Genomic DNA, 19289 nt, shown 5'->3' with positions numbered 1-19289 from the left:
CAATAGGGAAGAATTGGTAGGTGAGGTAGAAGTAGTGGGCACACATGGTAGTTGTGACCATGTGATTCTGGAATTTACAGTTGTGGGAAAGAGTAAATCTTTACAGAATCGGACATAAAGACTGGACTTTAGGAAAGCAGATTTTAACAGACTTAAAGGTATGTTGGGTAGAGTCTTGTGGCCAGAAAGATTTAAAGAGATGGGAGTCCAAGAGGGCTGGGAGTTTCTTCAAAGCTCAGTCACAAACAATTCCCTTGAGAAGAAAAGATGGAAGGACCCGTCAACTTGACATCTGTAGCTGGAAAAATTTTGAAACAAATCATCAGTCAATCCTTGAGCAGCTGGAACAGAGAGCTGTAATTTATAAGACTCAGCAAGGGTTTTGCAAGAAAAAGTCATGTCAGTCCAAACTTATCTCTTTTTTCGAGAAAGTGACTACCTTGCTGGATCAGGGGAATGCCATGGACATTGTTTATCTGGATTTCAATAAAGCTTTTGATAACATTCTACATCAGTGGTCCCCAACCTTTTTATCACCAGGGACCGGTCAATGCTTGACAATTTTACTGAGGCCCAGGAGGGGGGGATTGTTCTTTGCCGAGAGACGTTGCTGCCGCCTGAGCCCCTGCTCCACTTGCTTTCCCGCTAGCGCCCCTGACTTCCCGCCACCTGCTGGAGGCGCTGCGAGCAGCAGCTGCGCAGTGCCACACTGAGGGGGAGCCCCGGCCATGGTGGCCGCTGGAGAGCACCAAAGGTGAGCCAGCGGCAGAATGGCAGGGCAGCCTTCGAGGCAGCAGCCGGAGAGGAGGACAAGGATGAGCCGCAGCCCGGTACCAACTAATCTATGGACCGGTCCCGGTCTCCGGACCAGTCCCGGTCCCCGGACCGGGGGTTGGGGACCACTGTTCTACATTATATTCTTGTTGACAAGTTGGTATAATGCAGTATGGATCCTAATGGTGGATTGATAACTGGTTGACAGATCATACCCAAAAGGTACTTGTTAATGGTTCAGCATCCTCTTGGAGAAGAGTGACCAGTGGAGTTCCCCAGGGATCTTTCCTGGGGCCTGTGTTGTTCAACATATTTATAAATGATTTGGATGAGGGATTAGAGGGGGTACTTATTAAATTTGCAAACATTATAAAATGGGAAGGGTAGCAAGCACAACAGAAGACAGAATCAGAATACAAGATGATCTTGATAGACTCGAGAACAGTGCTAAACTTAATAAAATGAAATTCAATAGGGACAAATGTAAAGTTCTTCATTTAGGTAGGAAAAACCATTTACACCACTATAGGATGGGGGAGACTTGTCTTGGCAGTAATATGTGCCACAAGGATCTAGGTGTCTTAGTAGACCATATATTGAACATGAGTCAGCATTGTGACTCGGTGGCTAAAAAGGCAAATGGGATTTTGGGCTGTATCAAACGGAGTATTGTGTCCAGATCACGGGAGGTGATGATACCACTTTATTCTGCTCTGGTTCGGCCTCACTTGGAATACTGTGTTCAGTTTTAGGCACCCGAGTTGAAGATGGATGTAGACAAACTGGAGCGTGTCCAGAGGAGGGCAACAAAGATGGTGAGGGGTTTGGAGACCAAGACGTATGAAGAAAGGTTGGGGAAGCTTGGTCTGTTTAGCCTGGAGAGAACACAACTGAGAGGGGATACAATAACCATCTTCAAATATTTAAAAGGTTGCCATATAGAGGATGGAGCAGAGTTGTTCTCTTTTCCCCTGGAGGGACAGACCAGAACCAGTGGGATGAAATTAATGCAAAAGTAATTTTGTCTAAACACCCGGAAGACGTTCCTGACAGTTAGTGCAGGTTTTCAGTGGAACAGGCTTTCTCGGGAGGTGGTGGGTTCTCCATGTTTGGAAATTTTTAAACAGAGGCTGGATAGCCATCTGACAGGCTGATTCTGTGAAGGTTCAAGGAGGTTGCAGGTTACAGTGGATGAACGATAGTATTGTGAGTGTCCTGCATAGTGCAGAGGGTTTGACTAGATGACCCAGGAGATCCCTTCCAACTCTATGATTCTATGATTCTAATTGTGACTAGCATGAAAATGGAAAAGGAATAACTGATGTCACCAGAAATATTTCAGTAAATCCTGCTATCTGTCCCTGTTATGATTTCAAATACTGAAAATGGAAGTTATTATAGTAGCCGTGTCTTATTGTGACCTATGTATAAATGAAGACTGCTGCTGCTCCCTATTGAAAGTGGGAGTAAACCATATTAATGCTACACTCATGATATTTCCTTGGGAGTAACCTCCATTGAATATAGTGGAGTTTATTTCACATGAAGAGGCATAGTTACATAATGTTCCATGTAAACCACCCAGAGCTGTAAAGAATGGATGGTATAAAAATCCAAATAAATAAATAAATAGAGTTACACTGTGGGTCACTCAAATACTCTGAGTAGAAAAAAAGTCCATGCATAGATCTACCAATGTACAGTCATTTCAAGCTTGGTATAGTGGTTAAGAGTGGTGTCTTCTAATCTGGCGAGCCAGGTTTGCTTCCTTGCTCCTCCACACGATCTCTTCCCACAAAGTAGTAATATCAGGGCTTTCTCAGCCCCTCCTACCTCACAGGGTACCTCTCTCCAATCTTATTTAACATCTTTATGTACCCTCTTGATCAGCTGGTGAGAAGGTTTGGACTTAGATGCCATCAATATGCAGATGACACCCAGCTCTTCCTCCAGATGGAAGACTGCCCAGATTCATTCCCAGAATCTTTAGCCAGATGCCTGGAAGCAGTAACACCTCCCGAGAAAGCCTCACCCACCCCACAGGGTGTCTGTTGTGGGGAGAGGAATGGGAAGGCGACTGTAAGCCGCTTTGAGCCTCCTTCAGGTAGGGAAAAGCGGCATATAAGAACCAACTCTTCTTCTTCTTCTTCTTCTTCTTCTTCTTCTTCTTCTTCTTCTTCTTCTTCTTCTTCTTCTTCTTCTTCTTCTTCTAACAGAATGGATCAAGCAGAGTTGTCTAAACCTCAGCCCTTCAAAGACGGAGGTCCTGTGGCTGGGCAGAAAGGGTCCAAGCGAGAAAGCATGATTACCCAAACAGGTCAGAGTACAGCTGTCAGTGGCTCCACCAGAAATCTGTGTGTGATTCTAGATGCTTCCGTCTCCATGGAGGCGCAGGTCACAAAAGTAGCACAGCTGGCATTTTCCCACCAGCGCCAAGTCAAACTAGTAGCATACTGGAACACCTAGCCATGGTGATCCATCTGATGGTAATCTCTAGACTGGATTTCTGCAAATTGTTCTACGTAGGCCTTCTGTTATTGCTGATCTGGAAGCTACAATTGGTCCAGAATGCAGCAGCCAGGGTTCTCACAAGAACACCTTGGAGGGTGCATATCTGACCCATTCTCCGACAGCTGCAGTGGTTACCAGATGAATCCCAAATCACACTTAAGGCCTTGGTAAGTACCTTTAAGGCCATATATGATCTGGGTACAACACTCAGCCAATGTTATCCAGCTAGTGATCCTTGACCCCAAGGAACCATGTTTGGTCTCTGCCAGGGCCAGGTGGCTCTCTGTCCTGGCCTCCACCCAGTGGAATGAGCTCCCAGAAGAGATCTAGGCCCTGTCCGAGGTATCATAGTTCCACAGGGCCTGCAAAAGAGCTCTTCCACCAGGCATTTGGTTGAGGGCAATGACAACATCTGCTGGGTTGCCAGAACCCACTCTAATCCAGACAAACCCACCAGACAAACCTACTCTCTGGGATTGCGTTCGAAATCACCACTGAACTTGTGATGTTATGTTCATGATTGATGAAATTATGAGAGTTGATTCAGATCAAATTTCTTTGTATTATTACTCAGATGTTTTCTGTACTCTGCTGGCTTCTGTAAACCATCCTGAGCTGCAGGGGTGGGAGGTATATAAAAAGAAATACAAATACATACATGCATACATGCATGCATTAAGGATGCCTGTTGTGGGGAGAGAAAGGGAAGGCAACTGTAAACTGCTTTGAGACTCTGGTAAAGAAAAGTAGGGTATAAAACCCAACTCTCCTCTTCCTCCTCCTCCTCTCCTTGTTTCGGGGGAATTGTAAATACCTTGGAGCCATACAGTTAATTGCAACTTGGTTGTTCTGAAGACCCAAACCCTGTGGAGCATGACCATGAACATCTGGTGAAACAAAGGTCATGCCAGTGGATTCCTAGATATACCTGAGATGTAACCATGTGAAGTCCTTTGGATGTACATTCAGAGATAAAGAAGTATAATTAAAAAAAAGAAAATGTAGTATACTTGATATGGAATAGTGTGGATCAGAAAATGTTTCTAAGTCCCAGATGATGAAGTTGTATATACACATTCATGCATGCACTATCCCCTTTCCACAATTTTAATATAAATCTTCAGAAACTTGTATAGTTTTGGTGATTCTAATCTTGAATAGTATTTTAGAAAAGTGCCGTACTAACATGTACAGCTGGAGGAGACTTCAGCAACCTCTATCTTAGGTCAGCTGTCAGAAAGACAAATTTTTCTCATTCCGAAATCTCTTTTATCATTTATTAGTTTTGATGTTTTCAACTTATGCTACCTATAGAAAAGAGCTAAGTGTTAAATTACTATTGGGGGTAGAGCTAGAAAACATAATTGAATGTTTCCAACATTATTTTTAAAGTATCTCTTATAGGAGAAAACCGCAAGAAATCTTAAAGACCCAAAGCTATTGAAAATTTTAAATTGTGTAGACAAAATTTGATCTTAGGTTGACCTTTAAACACATATATAAAGGGTATTCATAATAGAAGAAGACAAGCAGAAGAGTTGGTTCTTATATGCCGCTTTTCTCTACTCGAAGGAGGCTCAAAGCTTACATTCTCTCAATGATGGTATCTCTCAAAGCTTACATTCATAGAATCATAGAATCATAGAGTTGGAAGGGGCCATACAGGCCATCTAGTCCAACCCTCTGCTCAACGCAGGATCAGCCCTAAGCATCCTAAAGCATCCAAGAAAAGTGTGTATCCAACCTTTGCTTGAAGACTGCCAGAAATTCGCCTTTCCTCTCCCCACAATAGACACCCTGTGAGGTGGGTGAGGCTGAGAGAGTCCTGATATTACTGCTCGGTCAGATCAGTTTTATCAGTGCTGTGACTAGCCCAAAGTCACCCAGCTGGCTGCATGTGGGGGAGTGCAGAATCGAACCCAGCATGGCAGATCAGAAGTCCGCACTCCTAACCACTATACCAAACTGGCTGTCATACTGTGTTAAATAATCATGTGCTTTAAGGACATTTAAAAAAATTGTTTTCCTCTTTGAAACATTAATTGTTTTTCTCTTTGAAGTGGTCCTATAGGACCGCTTACCTCCTTATGTCCCCCGCAGGGCACTTCGTTCTGCAGGTATGAATTTGCTGATGCTCCTGGGCTCCCTGGGAGGCGTGCCTGGCCTCAACCAGGGCCAGAGCCTTTTTGGTCCTAGCCCTTACCTGGTGGAATGAGCTCCCGGAAGAGCTGTGGGCCCTGACAGAACTCTCTGGGTTCCTCAGGATCTGCTAAATGTAGCTCTTCCACCAGGAGTTTGGTTGAGGTTTGCCATGAGGTCCCCCCTGAGCCTGGTATTAGACTGAGTCAGGGATGTGATTTACCCATTATACAATCCCCAGTATGACTGGACTCCATACCGGTGACAGAGGGCTTGAAGTGTTAGAGAAATTGTTATTTGTTTTGTTACCACCATGGAGGTTGTGATTTTTATGGGTTATGGGGTGGGATTGTATTTTATGATGTTTTTAGGCTATATTGTATTTTATGAAATATTTTATTGTGAACCGCCGCAAGCCAGCTTGCTGGGAATGGTAGTTGTTGTTGTTGTTAGGTGCGAAGTCGTGTCCGACCCATCGCGACCCCATGGACAATGATCCTCCAGGCCTTCCTGTCCTCTACCATTCGACCTTTTCCAATCCTGTGGCCATTGTTGAGTTTTTCCCCTTCAAGGATCGCTGCCTTGCCATGGCAAGGGGGATTGCGTAGCTCAGTGAAGCTATGAGCTATGCCATGCAGGGCCACCCAAGATGGACAGATCTTAGCAGAGTGCTCTGACAAAAGGTGATCCACTGGAGAAGGAAATGGCAAACCACTCCAGTATCTTTGCCATGAAAACCCAATGGACAGTTCCATTTATTATATAAAATGCACTAATTCAAAAATTTATGTTGGCAATTTGAGAAATGAGTGCAATGGTATGGTAGTTTTAACATTTTTTGGCATTGCCCTTCTTGGAATTGGAATGTAAACTGACCTTTTCCAATTCTGTGGCCATTGTTGAGTTTTCCAAATTTGCTGGCATATTGAGTGTAGCACTTTTAGTACATCATCTTTTAAGATTCTGAATAGTTCAATTGGAATGCTGTCACCACCACCAGCTTTATTGTTGCTCAGACTTCCTAAGGCCCATTTGACTTCACATTCCAGGATGTCTGGCTCCAGGTCAGTAACTACCCCATCGTGGTTATCAGGGATGTTAAGCTCACTCTTGTATAGTTCCTCTGTATAATTTTGCTACCTTTTTTAAATCTCTTCTGCTTCTGTGAGGTCCCTACCATTTTGGTCCTTTATCATACCCATCTTTGCATGAAACGTTCTCTTCATATCTCCAATTTTCTTGAAAAGATCTCTGGTCCTCCCCATTCTATTGTTTTCTTCTATTTGTTTGCACTGTTCGTTTAAGAAAGCATTCTTATCTCTTCTAGCTTTTCTCTGGAATTCTGCATTCAATTGGGTGTATCTTTCTCTTTCTCCCTAGCCTTTCACTTCCCTTCTCTCCTTAGCTAATTATAAAGCTTCCTCAGACAGCCATTTTGAATTCTTGTGTTTCTTTTTCTTTGGGATGGTTTTAGTTGCTATCTTTTGTACAATGTTGCGAACCTCCGTCCATAGTTCTTCAGGCACTCTGTCTATCAGATCTAATTCCTTAAATCTATTTGTCACCTCTACTGTATATTCATCAAGGATATGATTTAGTTCATACCTGAGTGGCCTAGTGCTTTTCCCTACTTTCTTCAATGTAAGCCTAAATTTTGCAATAAGAAGTTCATTCATTCCTAAACTGTCGATGTTCAGTCTTGTCATGTTGTGTACATTATTGTGTACATTGTAATCTTGTGTACATTATTGTTGAAATATCCTGAACAGAACTGTATGCAGTAAACCGGATGAGATCCAGCTAGCGTAGAGTGGAACTTTTTGTTCTTGTGTTTTGAATGCTGCACTTCATCCTAAAATTACGTTACCACCAAGTGCACTGTGCAGCCTCAAATTGCATTAGCCTTTTTTGCAGTTGCATCATTCTGCTGACTAAAGCTGTGTTTTCTACAAAGAGTGACACATTTCCTTCTTTGAATGATTTGTTTTAGTGAAAGTAAGTCACCTGTGTCAGGTGTGAAGGCATACCCAATGCAGTATTTTCCTTTTCACTCTGAAAGTAAATAACAGGTATAAGGATGAAAAAATTAAAGCAGTACATTCAGATGTCAGCAAGGTGACTGTTGAACCTGCTTGCTGCCTGTGATCATGTTCCCAATACTGCTGATGAGGAATGGGGACAAACCACATTTTCTCACAAAGAAGTTCTATTTCACTGTATCTGAAGCTTGCACACAGAAGCTTATACTCTGAATAAAATGTTATGGGCCTTAGAGGTGCCACTGTATTCAAACATTATTCTGCTAGTTCTGACGAATACGGCTACCCACCTGAATTTGTGCCATGGTTGCCCTTGGAATGGAGGGATCTGAACAGCTGTAGGAAATTATTGCTGAATCTGACACAGTAGGCTACAGAAAGCTTATGAGCTAGCAGTGATATTAGCAAATGATATTAGCAAATTTCCCAGCTCATTCCCCACCTCCAGAAAACACAAAAGGGGCTGTGTTTAGCTTGCCTGATCCCCAGAAGACCTTGGACACTTTAAAGAAGATTTTATTTTACCTTTGACAATGTAGGATTGTGGTTGCGCTGCAGTGCAGACTGCACCATTAAAAAAAATTACTTGGAGCACGAAATGGAGAGAGGAAGGTGGGTGTGAGGGTGGGACAAAGCTGCCAAGAGTATTGCGTGTTTCCCTTTCCATATGGCCTTATCCCTGGTTGCTCACTGGTTCCTCACCGATGGGACATGAGACTTAGGGATGTAAATCCAGTTTTGGTGATTCCCAAAATCGTGAGTTAAAACAGCTAAAACTCAACCCAGCTACTGGGCAGCCTCGGGATGCAGGTAACGTGATGTGGAGGGGGTTCTAAAACCCACCAACGTTTGAAGGCTGTCCAGGAAAAGATTCCTCATGCGTAAATGGTCTAGATATAGGGATTGGCAATATAGGTAAAATGTGGTTTGCACATTTTTTAATCAATATCTCTAATAATCAATATGGCCCTGTCTGCAGATACTTAAATCTGTGGAACAGGTCCTGTAGATGGAAAGGAGATATTTTGATAATATCTGAGAGGAAACCCAGGTTTGCTGAAAAATATTAAATGGGGAGACAGCCCCTTGTACAGATAACAGTTATCTGCACTTGAACACGAGCAAACAGTTGTTCTCCCTCTGCAGTTGGGCATGGAAACAGGAAAAAGCAAAGGGAAAAAAAGAAAAAGCTGCTTCCCCTCCATACTCTTGCCTGGTAAGTTGATGCATGTGGCAGGTATGGAAAAGAAAACGAGTCATCACTGGAGGCAGGTGGGTAAAAGAGGAGCAGGAGACCTGGCCCTCTGCCATTGAGGCAGCTGTACTGCAGGTGAGTTGGTAAGGGAGGAGAATTCATGGCATTTCAGATGAATTGGGTGACAGATGAACCTCTGCCCTTTCTGCCACTTGAGGTGTGTGTTAGGGAGTCATTGCAGTAAGCAGTCGGTCCAGCAGGGTTGTTAGCTGGCTGACGAGTAGCCAGTCTGCTGAGTGAGTGGGAAGGAGGATGGGATTCTCTCCCCACCCCCGTACATGTTTCAGGATCCCCCCCTGTTTATGTCTAGGGGACCTGTCTGACATGGCTTACAAAATTTAATGAGAACATAAAAGTTTTTGAAATCCATTATTCCAAACACTTGGGAGCACAAAACAACATAAAAATGAAAACGCTAAAACACATAAAGATTTAAAAATGATGTTTTAAAGACCCGCCCCTTAGCTGAAAGCCTGGGCAGAAAGAAATGATTTGGCATGGCTGAATGAGAGTAGTATAGGCACTGACAGGTCTCAAGTAGAAGGGCATTCAACAGGTGAAGTACCACCACTGGAAAAGCCCTATCCCTTTATTCAGTTGGATGCAGCAATGTTTGCAGCACATGAAGAATTGGCTACGGGCTCTCTGGAAGTGTCGTACCTCTCCGAGCCCTTGGCATTCCTGCTGCTGGATCTGGTGGGCACCCTCTTACAGCTGGTTTTCTCCTGTGGCTGCTCAGAATCCAACAGCCAATATGTCAAGCAAGAGCGCAAAGACCAAGCCCACAAAGAAGCACCCCCAGCAGGCAATGTCCAATGTGTTTGCTATGTTTGATCAGTCACAGATTCAAGAATTCAACATGATTGATCAAAATAGAGATGGCTTCATTGACAAAGAAGACCTTCATGATATGCTTGCTTCACTGGGAAAGAGTCCCACAGATGAACCTAGATGCCATGATGAATGAGGCTCCAGGACCAACAAACTTCACCATGTTTCTGACAATGTTTGGGGAGAAATTAAATAGCACTGATCCAGAACATGTAATCAGAAATGCCTTTGTTTGCTTTGATGAAGAAGCAACACAGTATCATTCAGGAAAACAACCTGAGATAGTTGCCGATGACTATGGGAGACAGGTTTACAGATATGAAGAAGTAGATGAGCTGTTCAGAGAGGCACCAATTGATAAACAGTAATTTCAACTGCATTGAGTTCACACGCATCCTTAAACATGGAGCAAAGGACAAGGATGACTGAAACAGAATTCATGCCTCTGCAATTCTCTTTAGATCTCACTTGTGGTTATCTGAGGGTTTTTTCCTGGTAGCACCTGTTGCATGCATTTAGCTTTTACAGCTTTTACCTTTGATGTGTTTATCTATACCAGGCCATTCTGGCGCATCTTGCACCTGTGTAATCAGGCTGATAATGGCAACTGAGATAATTTTGTGAGATTTGGAGGGTAAGATCAGTGTCTCAAAAGGCCCCTCCTCTCCCCTCTGCGGGACTTGGCCACCTTGGGCTTTGCTGATTGCTGAGGCAGCCAAACCGAGTCGAAGCACAACCCTAGCTGAAAGATTTCTTTCCATATATGAACCCATGTGACAACTTTTCTCATGACAACAGTACTAGTTGGTTAAACCGAGTCCTTAGAGAGGGCAATTATAATTATCAATTTTTCTCTGTGTTCTCTCTATAGCTGCTACAGTTTTGTAGAACAGTCATCCAGAAGTAGTCAGGAATGCCTTTTCTGTTCTGTAATTTCATCAGGGCCAAAAGGCAAAACTTTTAAGAGATCATTTAGAGCTCCTTGGTCAGTGGTCTGCAACCTTTTTCAGGTTGCAGACTGGTGGGGGGGGGGAGGGAGATCCGGGCGCTGCGCATGCTCTGGTGGGGCCGCAAACACGCATGCGTGGCATTTTCACGCATGCGTGAAACAGCCGTGCATGTGTGTTTTGGCCCCACCGGGCGCAAACGCATTTGTGTCGCCAGCCGCGCTTCCCTTTCCCCCCTCCCACAGATAAAAGGGGCTTGCCAGGCCTCAAGCTAATCAGCCACTTTGGCGACTGATTTGCTTGCGGCCTGGGAAGTTTCTCACTGCGGGGGGGGGGCGGGGAGAGGGAGCCGCAGCCCTGTTCCAAGGCCTTTGTGGCCCGGCACCGTGCCGCGAAGGGTGGTTGGGGACCACTGCCCTAAGTGATGTATGTAGTCTGTTGGTTTGTGGAGCAGGAGTCTCCTATGGGTGTCTTTTATAAGGTTTTTGCCAAATGTTTTAACAGTTTGATGTTTTAAACTTCCTGTGATTTTTAGGTTTGTTAAACTACTTTGATTTTAGCTGGGAGAAAAGTGAGCTTATAAATATTTTTTAAAGAAAAATAAATAAATAATGTTTCCTTATGGTATAAAAATACAGAACCGCTATAGAAACTTTTGAAAAATGAAGACTTGTTTCTTTATGGAAAGGCAGATCTAATCTTATTAGGAAGAGAGAGAATAATTTTTCTGCACACACAGGCACGTGACCTGATAGAAAATGACCCACAAAGGGCCTCATAAATTAGATCCAGTAATGTTCATTTCAAAAAAACAGGGCTACCCACTGACAGTGAACAGCATCCAACTGAACACAAACTATATCAGTTAACTAAGCAAGAGCAAAATCCTGCCAGGCTATCTGGTTGTTGTCACTGTTTTGCAGTGCAGTGGGTTTAGAGGCAAAACTGATAATTTGGAGACTGAATGTCTCCTGTACAATGGACATCTGACAGTGAAAGGAGATTTTCCATAGAGAAACTGAATACACTGAGACAACCTGAGGGCTGTCTAGACTTGGATAGTTTGCACTGATGGTTGACGTCTACCTCACTGCAAAGGCACCAGGCACCCTTTGAGATGCTTCTGACATTGCACTGTTCCTGCAGGCATGAAATGATAATAAATAATGGGTAGGAATTTGCTGTTCTGGAAGGCTCTATTATAGATAAGGCAGACTGTTTTAACTCATATTACTTTCTTATTTTTAGGGAATAAAATGGGACTTCCTGCAGTGTAGTGACAGCTATTCTGGTGGTGGTTGACAGTGATCTTCCAGGGAGTGCCCATGATCCACACAAGCTAGTATTTGTAGGCAGGCATGTTTCTCACCCAGTACTTTTATTCAGAGATGCAAAGAAAAGCTCATAGTTCAAATGGCTGCTATATTTGTATATGCTGTACAAACATATGTTTGTACAGCAGAACCATTAGTTAAGTGTAGATCACGTTATATAACAACTGAAGGAAATTAAAAATTAAGATTTAACAATGTATCTTTAATTTGTGTGTCAAAAATTAACAGAAAGGAGATTGCTATAGCTGGTACATTACTGAACATGATATTTACTGCTCAAAAATTGTTAATTAAGTTTTTGGTTTTAAAGTATATACTTCTTTCTTACTCCCCCCTTCAAAAGTCAGTGTTTTAGATTAATTTGGACTGTCTACCTGATTTGCATATATGTCTTTTATGTTTTTTATTATTCTGGTTGTTGATGATGAAGAAGGGGTATTCTGACATTATTTCAAAGATATGGATCCCTTTTTTCTGTTTTATATTATTGCCCAGATATATGCCGTAGCTCTTGTGATTAAATCACTATTTGGACTAGAGAGTGATGCAGATCTATCACCAGCAGTCTATCACTGTGGCTTAATGAAACATTCTTGCTTAGAAGCAGTAAGAAGCCAATTGGGAGGAGGCCACAATTGGGAAAAGATCATTGTCCTCATAACCTCCTTATGGGCTTCCAGGAGGCATTTGGAAGGAGGATGCTGCACTATTAGACCTTCAGTAGAAACAACAATGAATTGAATTAAGCACAGTCAACATTATCAGTCTGGGTATGGGTTAGTGTTGTTTGTTTATTATTACTGTTTGCTGTTTTGTATAGCAAGCTTGGTATAGTGGTATACACCAGGTTGGTGTAGTGGTTAGGAGTGCGGACTTCTAATCTGCTTAGCCGGGTTTAATTCCACACTCCCCCACTTGCAGCCAGCTGGGTGATCTTGGGCTCGCCACAGCACTGATAAAGCTGTTCTGACCAAGCAGTAATATCAGGGCTCTCTCAGCCTCACCTACCTTACAGGGTGTCTGTTGCGGGGAGAGGAAAGGGAAGGAAATGGTAAGCCACTTTGAGACTCCTTCAGGTAGAGAAAAGCAGCATATAAGAACCAACTCTCTTCTTCTTCTTCTTCTTCTTCTTCTTCTTCTTCTTCTTCTTCTTCTTCTTCTTCTTCTATATGGTGACTTACAAAGTTGCTGCTATATAAATTACAGCCCAAGCGGTCTTACAACCTGAATTTTGACAGGCAGTACAATGTGAAAGGGAAGAAAGGAAAGGATGATAATGGGATGAATATGTGCAAAGGGGGTCATAGAATTAGCTCAATAGGTAACTGTGAAGCAATGATTAATACAAGCACTGTCTTGGCAATTTTAAAAGGTAAAACATAGACACATTAGACAGTACATATATACACAACCTATCTAAAATCAGATATGACAGAACTATATACAAATACAAAAATGAATAATGTTGCGAGAAAAATTTGTTCAGCGAGAATAGCCTGGGAATTTTCACTGTTAGGGTTGATGTGGAGGAACATGCCAAGGAGTTTTATATAGGGCAATGAAAACCTTGTGGTTAGTATTCAGTACACACAAGGATATTCCACTTGCCATCCTCTGCTTTCTCTAATTCTGCTTATGAAATTCAAAGACCTCTCTAAAGTACTGATAGGGATATCAATCACATTCCATATTAGGTTACTAGAGGAGGAGAGCCATTAGCTTTAATATGTAATAACTGTGCCACAAAGATAATAAAATCAAATCCAAGAAATGCAATTTAGAAAGGCTTTCTTTTCCATCCTTGTGACTTTTGAAAATCTTTTATAATCCTGTCCCCAGAGTCAGAGGAAATCTTATTTGCTGTATTCATTCAACTTTGTGAGGGTGTGTGTGTGTCTTCCTGTATCTTGCTCTTATCAGTCTTTCCCTATGTAGGCCTACTAAAACTGAGAGTACTTTAAAATGTTACCTGAATTCCATTGCAAAGGTTTTTATGACAATATAATTCCTAGCCTTTGTAGATACTCATTGTTACAGTTTTGCAGACCACACATGTTGTGTCTCCTTTTTCAGCAGAATGCTTTATGGCAGGGGTAGTCAACCTGTGGTCCTCCAGATGTCCATGGACTACAATTCCCATGAGCGTTTGCTGGCAGGGGCTCATGGGAATTGTAGTCCATGGACATCTGGAGGACCACAGGTTGACTACCCCTGCTTTATGTCACCTTTACAGCTGTTTCAGTTCAGCTGAAGGCACTGTGCTTTTCAAACAGTGGCCAATTGTTGAATCATGAAGGACTCTGGAAGGAGCTACACGCAATGAAAAAAGCTGGAAACAGGTAATGGTGCTATTTCTTTGCAGCCTGAAGGGATGATTAATAAAAGTCTTGTCTTTAGTTACAATTTAAAAAGTTAAAATATAGACACATTAGATGACACATGTCCAGAATCTATCTAAAGTGATATGATCCTCCTCCCCAGTTTAAATATGGCACACTTAAAGTAATTTGATTTATTACAACAATGTCTTGGATTGCTCTTATGTGGCATTCATATAATCATTACATATTTGTATTATGCTATTCTGCTTGAGCCAAAGACATTTGATATGGAACTGTATTGTATCTGAATATAATTTGCAGGAAAGGACACCCTTCTTTTAGATAAGCTTCAGTCATTGTGGTCTCACTCCCTTCATAATTTTTCAGATATTATCTTATCAGCCAGTTAAACTCTATTATCTATTTTTCTGGTTGCAGATTATATTACATTAATAATAATTGTGTGGCAGGCATCTGAAACTAAAAGAGAAATACTGCAATCTTGTGGCAGGAGAAAACTCCAGAGGAAAAGAAATTACTTTGGTCTTTGGCTGCTTGAATAATACACATTACTTCTCTCCTCATGACGAGTTTTTGAACTTCTTTTCTCTCTAGTTGTTATTTTACTTTCATACCTCAGGATTAAAAAAAAAGATTTAAAACACAATCATTAATGGCACATGTGTTAGTGATTAAAATAATGGTTAATTATGGAATTCTAGCTTCAGAATCATGAACCATCTTTTCTACAGATGCCCTTTAATTACTTGTAACTATTATCTAGGGAGTTTCTTGCAGCAGTCACTACTCTAACTCTTGTTTTTAATCAGCCAGAATAAAAGATTGATGTAACTATTTAAGATCTGAAATCATTAACTGCAAACAATGGGATCCTTCTGCTCTCAGCTACAGTAGTGTTATTATGGAGTTGCTTCTCTAGCCATTGAAATATGTAATTAATGATGCATGTTGCAATTTTGTGGTTTATTTTCCATTTATGATTACTTTTTGGGGTTGTCAGGAATGGTGATTTTTAGTAATAATAGCCACAAGAAGAAAGAAACATGAGCTCACATGCCCTTGTTTAGTTGAGACAATAGTGCCAGGGGACTGTGGAATACTGTTTTCTTCACCCAGTATAATACTGGAATTTTGGAAAGTAGTACTGGAATAATACTGGAATTTTGAATGTATTACAGTGATTTTGTGTGAACTTAAACAATATTTTGGACAACAAAGAGATTGCACTGCACAATTCTCTTGTTGTGAACATATATAGCTGCCTTATACCAAGCCAAAATTGGACCATTTTGATCAGTATCTTCTCCTCTGCTGACGGTGACTAGTCTTTTCCAAACCTGCTAGTGGAGATAGTCAGAGATTTCAAGAATTAAATTTGAGCCACCTGCCATGCAAATCATATGTTCTACCACCTCACCGGTCCTCGGTTCTGTTAACTATGCTGAGCATAAATATATGAATGGACAGTGTGGTACAGCAATAAAGAAGCCAAATGCAGTCTTTGGATGTATGAATAGAGGCATCACATCAAAATCTCAAGATGTCACAGTCCCACAGTATACCGCATTAGTCAGGCCCCACCTGGAGTACTGTGTGCAGTTCTGGAGGTCTCACTTCAAAAAAGATGTGGACCAAATTGAGAGGGTTCAGAGCAATGAAGATGATCCAGGGCCTGGGGACCAAGCCCTATCAGGAAAGGCTGAGGGACATGGGAATGTTCAGCCTGGAGAAGAGGAGGTTGAGAGAGGACATGATTGCTGTCTTTAAGTATTTGAAAATCTGTCACTTAGAGCAGGGGTCCCCAACCCCCGGTCCGCGGCCCAGTATTGGGCCGCAAAGGCCATCATACCGGGCTGCCAGCGGCCGTGCCTGCCTCCCCCCCTGCAGCAAGAGGGGGGGAAAGAGGCCGGCGCGGCAGCCGGCGCGCCAGCTACGCAAATGTGCACGCACGGAACTGCCGCGCATGCGTGCGTGCGCCCCTGGTGGCCAAAACGTGCATGCGCGGCAACTCTGTGCATGCGTGTTAGCGCCACCTGGTGGCCAAAACGCGCATGCACAGCAATTGGGCATGCGTGTTTATGAGCAGCTGCGGCAGCCCGGCCGCTGGCTCTCCCCCACCCCCGGAGGCGGTCCCCGACCAGAAGAAGGTTGGGGACCGCTAACTTAGAGGGCAGGGAAAGGTTCTTACTGGCAGCAGAGGATGGGATTCACATAGGTTTAAACTATCTGTAGAATAATCCTGGCTAGATATCAGGACAAATTTTTTCACAGTCAAAGTAATTCAGCAGTGTTATCGACTGCCCAATGAGGTGGATAGCTCCCCCTCACTGACAGTCTTCAAGCAGATGAGGGGGTGGAGGGACTACTCATCAAGTTTGCAGATGACACCAAATTGGGAGGACTGGCAAATACTCCGCAAGATAGAGACAGAGTTCAACGAGATCTGAACACAATGGAAAAATGAGCAAATGAGAACAAGATGCAATTTAATAAAGATAAGTGTAAAGTTCTGCATCTGGGTCAAAAAAATGAAAAGCATGCCTACTGGATGGGGGATACGCTTCTAGGTAACACTGTGTGTGAACGAGACCTTGGGGTACTTGTGGATTGTAAACTAAACATGAGCAGCGTGTGATGCAGCGGTAAAAAAGGCGAATGCCATTTTGGGCTGTATCAAGAGGGGCATCACATCAAAATCACAAGATGTCATAGTCCCATTGTATACGGCACTGGTCAGACCACACCTGGAGTACTGTGTGCAGTTCTGGTGGCCTCACTTCAAGAAGGACGTAGATAAAATTGAAAGGGTACAGAGGAGAGCGACGAAGATGATCTGGGGCCAAGGGACGAAGCCCTATGAAGATAGGTTGAGGGACTTGGGAATGTTCAGCCTGGAGAAAAGGAGGTTGAGAGGGCACATGATAGCCCTCTTTAAGTATTTGAAAGGTTGTCACTTGGAGGAGGGCAGGATGCTGTTTCTGTTGGCTGCAGAGGAGAGGACACGCAGTAATGGGTTTAAACTTTAAGTACAACGATATAGGCTAGATATCGGAAAAAAATTTCACAGTCAGAGTAGTTCAGCAGTGGAATAGGCTGCCTAAGGAGGTGATGAGCTCCCCCTCACTGGTAGTCTTCAAGCAAAGGTTGGATACACACTTTTCTTGGATGCTTTAGGATGCTTAGGGCTGATCCTACATTGAGCAGGGGGTTGGACTAGATGGCCTGTATGGCCCCTTCCAACTCTATGATTCTATGATTCTAAGCAGCAGCTGGACAGATACTTATCCCATATGATTTAGAATGATCCTGAATTGAACAGGGGGTTGGACTAAACAGCCTGTATGACCCCTTCCAACTCTATGATTCTATAACCAAAATGACTTATGCCGCAAATGTTTATATCAACAGAATTCTAGAGAGAAATAAGACAGTAAATGCTTATTTGTCTTGGAAAGTTTGCTTATAAACTGAACTTAATAAGTCTTCAATGTTAAAGTATAACAAAGAAACTTCAAGGGGTAGTTACAACATGAGATCCTGGAACTTGAGTTCATTCACAGATTCAGAACAATGGAATCCTAGGAACATAGGATTCTTATCTCACATCAGATGTTAATTTTCTGCCCTCAAGCTTTCCCCCTGTGATCTAATAAAGCTGATTACAATATGTATTGTACCTTTGCATCTTTTACAAGCATTCGTGACAACACCCCTCTCAGCTTCTGCATGGGATAAAAAGAGTCATATCTCTATTCCTACTCATGTCTGATGAAGAGAGCTTTGACTTTTGAATGCTTATTCCCTGAAAATCTTGTTGGTTTCTAAAGTGCTACTGAACTCAGATATGTTTGTTTCTGGGAGAATGTCATGCATGTCCTACTTTATTCACTTCCTTCTTGATTTTTTGAAGCTTATTAGCAAACATGCTGCTCAGTGGAGTCCCATTTGGTCCTCCATTAATATGAGTATACAGAATTATCATGTGGAACAGCTTCTTGGGTCTACAACCATCAAATTTTATTGGGAGAATTGCATCTTTGAATCTTCCACAACATCAACTCTATGGAATGCTAGCATGATAGGATTTCATCCTAGCCTTTTGTTTGGCCTGATAGTATTTAATGGCATTAATATTAACAATGGGGCTGTCTCTTTCCTTCCTTCTAACTACAAATGTCCTTAAAGTCTTTTCTGTCTTTCATTTTGTTGTCCATCTCTTTGACTGTGCAGATGGAATCTAGGGTCATGTCACTCTCTAGAGATCCCCATCTGTGGATGAACCCAACTGGGGTAGAAGGAGGGTTATTTGGGGATTAATTCGACTCTATTCCTTTGAGAATAATTCATAAATATTTAAATTAATTAATAAATTACACAGGATTGGGCTGGCTTTCTTCTGGGTGTCATTCTGTCCGATTGTGTTTCCCTTGTTCACACCATCAGAGCATCTAACTCTACAGGCCTTGTGCCCAGATTGTGAGTGTGTGAACACAGAATTACCTTTATAATTTACCAATGTATAGAAAAAAGTATAGAAAATGTGAAAGAGTATACTTTTCAGGTGATTGTTATTTTCTATATAATTTCCCTCAAGCATGGTAGACAGCATGAACAAAACTGACTTTGACCTTCACAGCCTTTTTGTTGATTTCTTTTAAAATCTCAGTATGTTTCTGTTGCAACAGGGGAACAAAATGGGGAGCTATTCTGTGGTTAATTTATCACCTGTGGTTTTCTATAACTGTTTCCTAAAGCCTCCTGGAGTAACTGTTTGTTACACATATCAAAGGATGTGAGATAAAATCTTGTTATGGTTTTATGTTCATATTAAAAATTCTATTAACTGTTTTCCACAAGTGTGGCTTTAGATTAATTAGTTCTTCAAAGACCTTGAAAGGTATTAATAAAAAGGGCTAGAGGAGAAGGGAAGTGGGATTTCATCTAGATTTTATATTTTTGTCTAAAAAGGAATATTCAGGTTTTGATCTGAGTTATTGCTACTGCATATTCCAGTTTGCTTCCTAAGAGATGAAAAGGATCAGATTATTATTTGGATCAATAGGACAGAGAACCCCATCTCTTATCACCATCAGAATGTAAGGATTTTTCCTTCTGTA

At 42.2% G+C, this 19289-nt stretch overlaps 1 protein-coding gene and 1 pseudogene across 4 annotated transcripts in view; both read left to right on the top strand.

Annotated features, from left to right (window-relative positions):
• Positions 1-19289, top strand: part of KIF26B (kinesin family member 26B) — a 412305-nt gene that overhangs the window by 69712 nt on the left and 323304 nt on the right. The gene's annotated exons all lie outside the window — the stretch shown is intronic.
• LOC143839367 (myosin regulatory light chain 2, smooth muscle minor isoform pseudogene) lies at positions 9464-10181 on the top strand (annotated as a pseudogene).

Source organism: Paroedura picta, chromosome 1, assembly GCF_049243985.1.
Source record: "Paroedura picta isolate Pp20150507F chromosome 1, Ppicta_v3.0, whole genome shotgun sequence".
Classification (NCBI taxonomy): Eukaryota; Metazoa; Chordata; class Lepidosauria; order Squamata; family Gekkonidae; genus Paroedura; species Paroedura picta.
The sequence above is the reverse complement of the archived record's forward strand: the minus strand, read 5'-3'. Positions and strand labels throughout refer to the sequence as shown.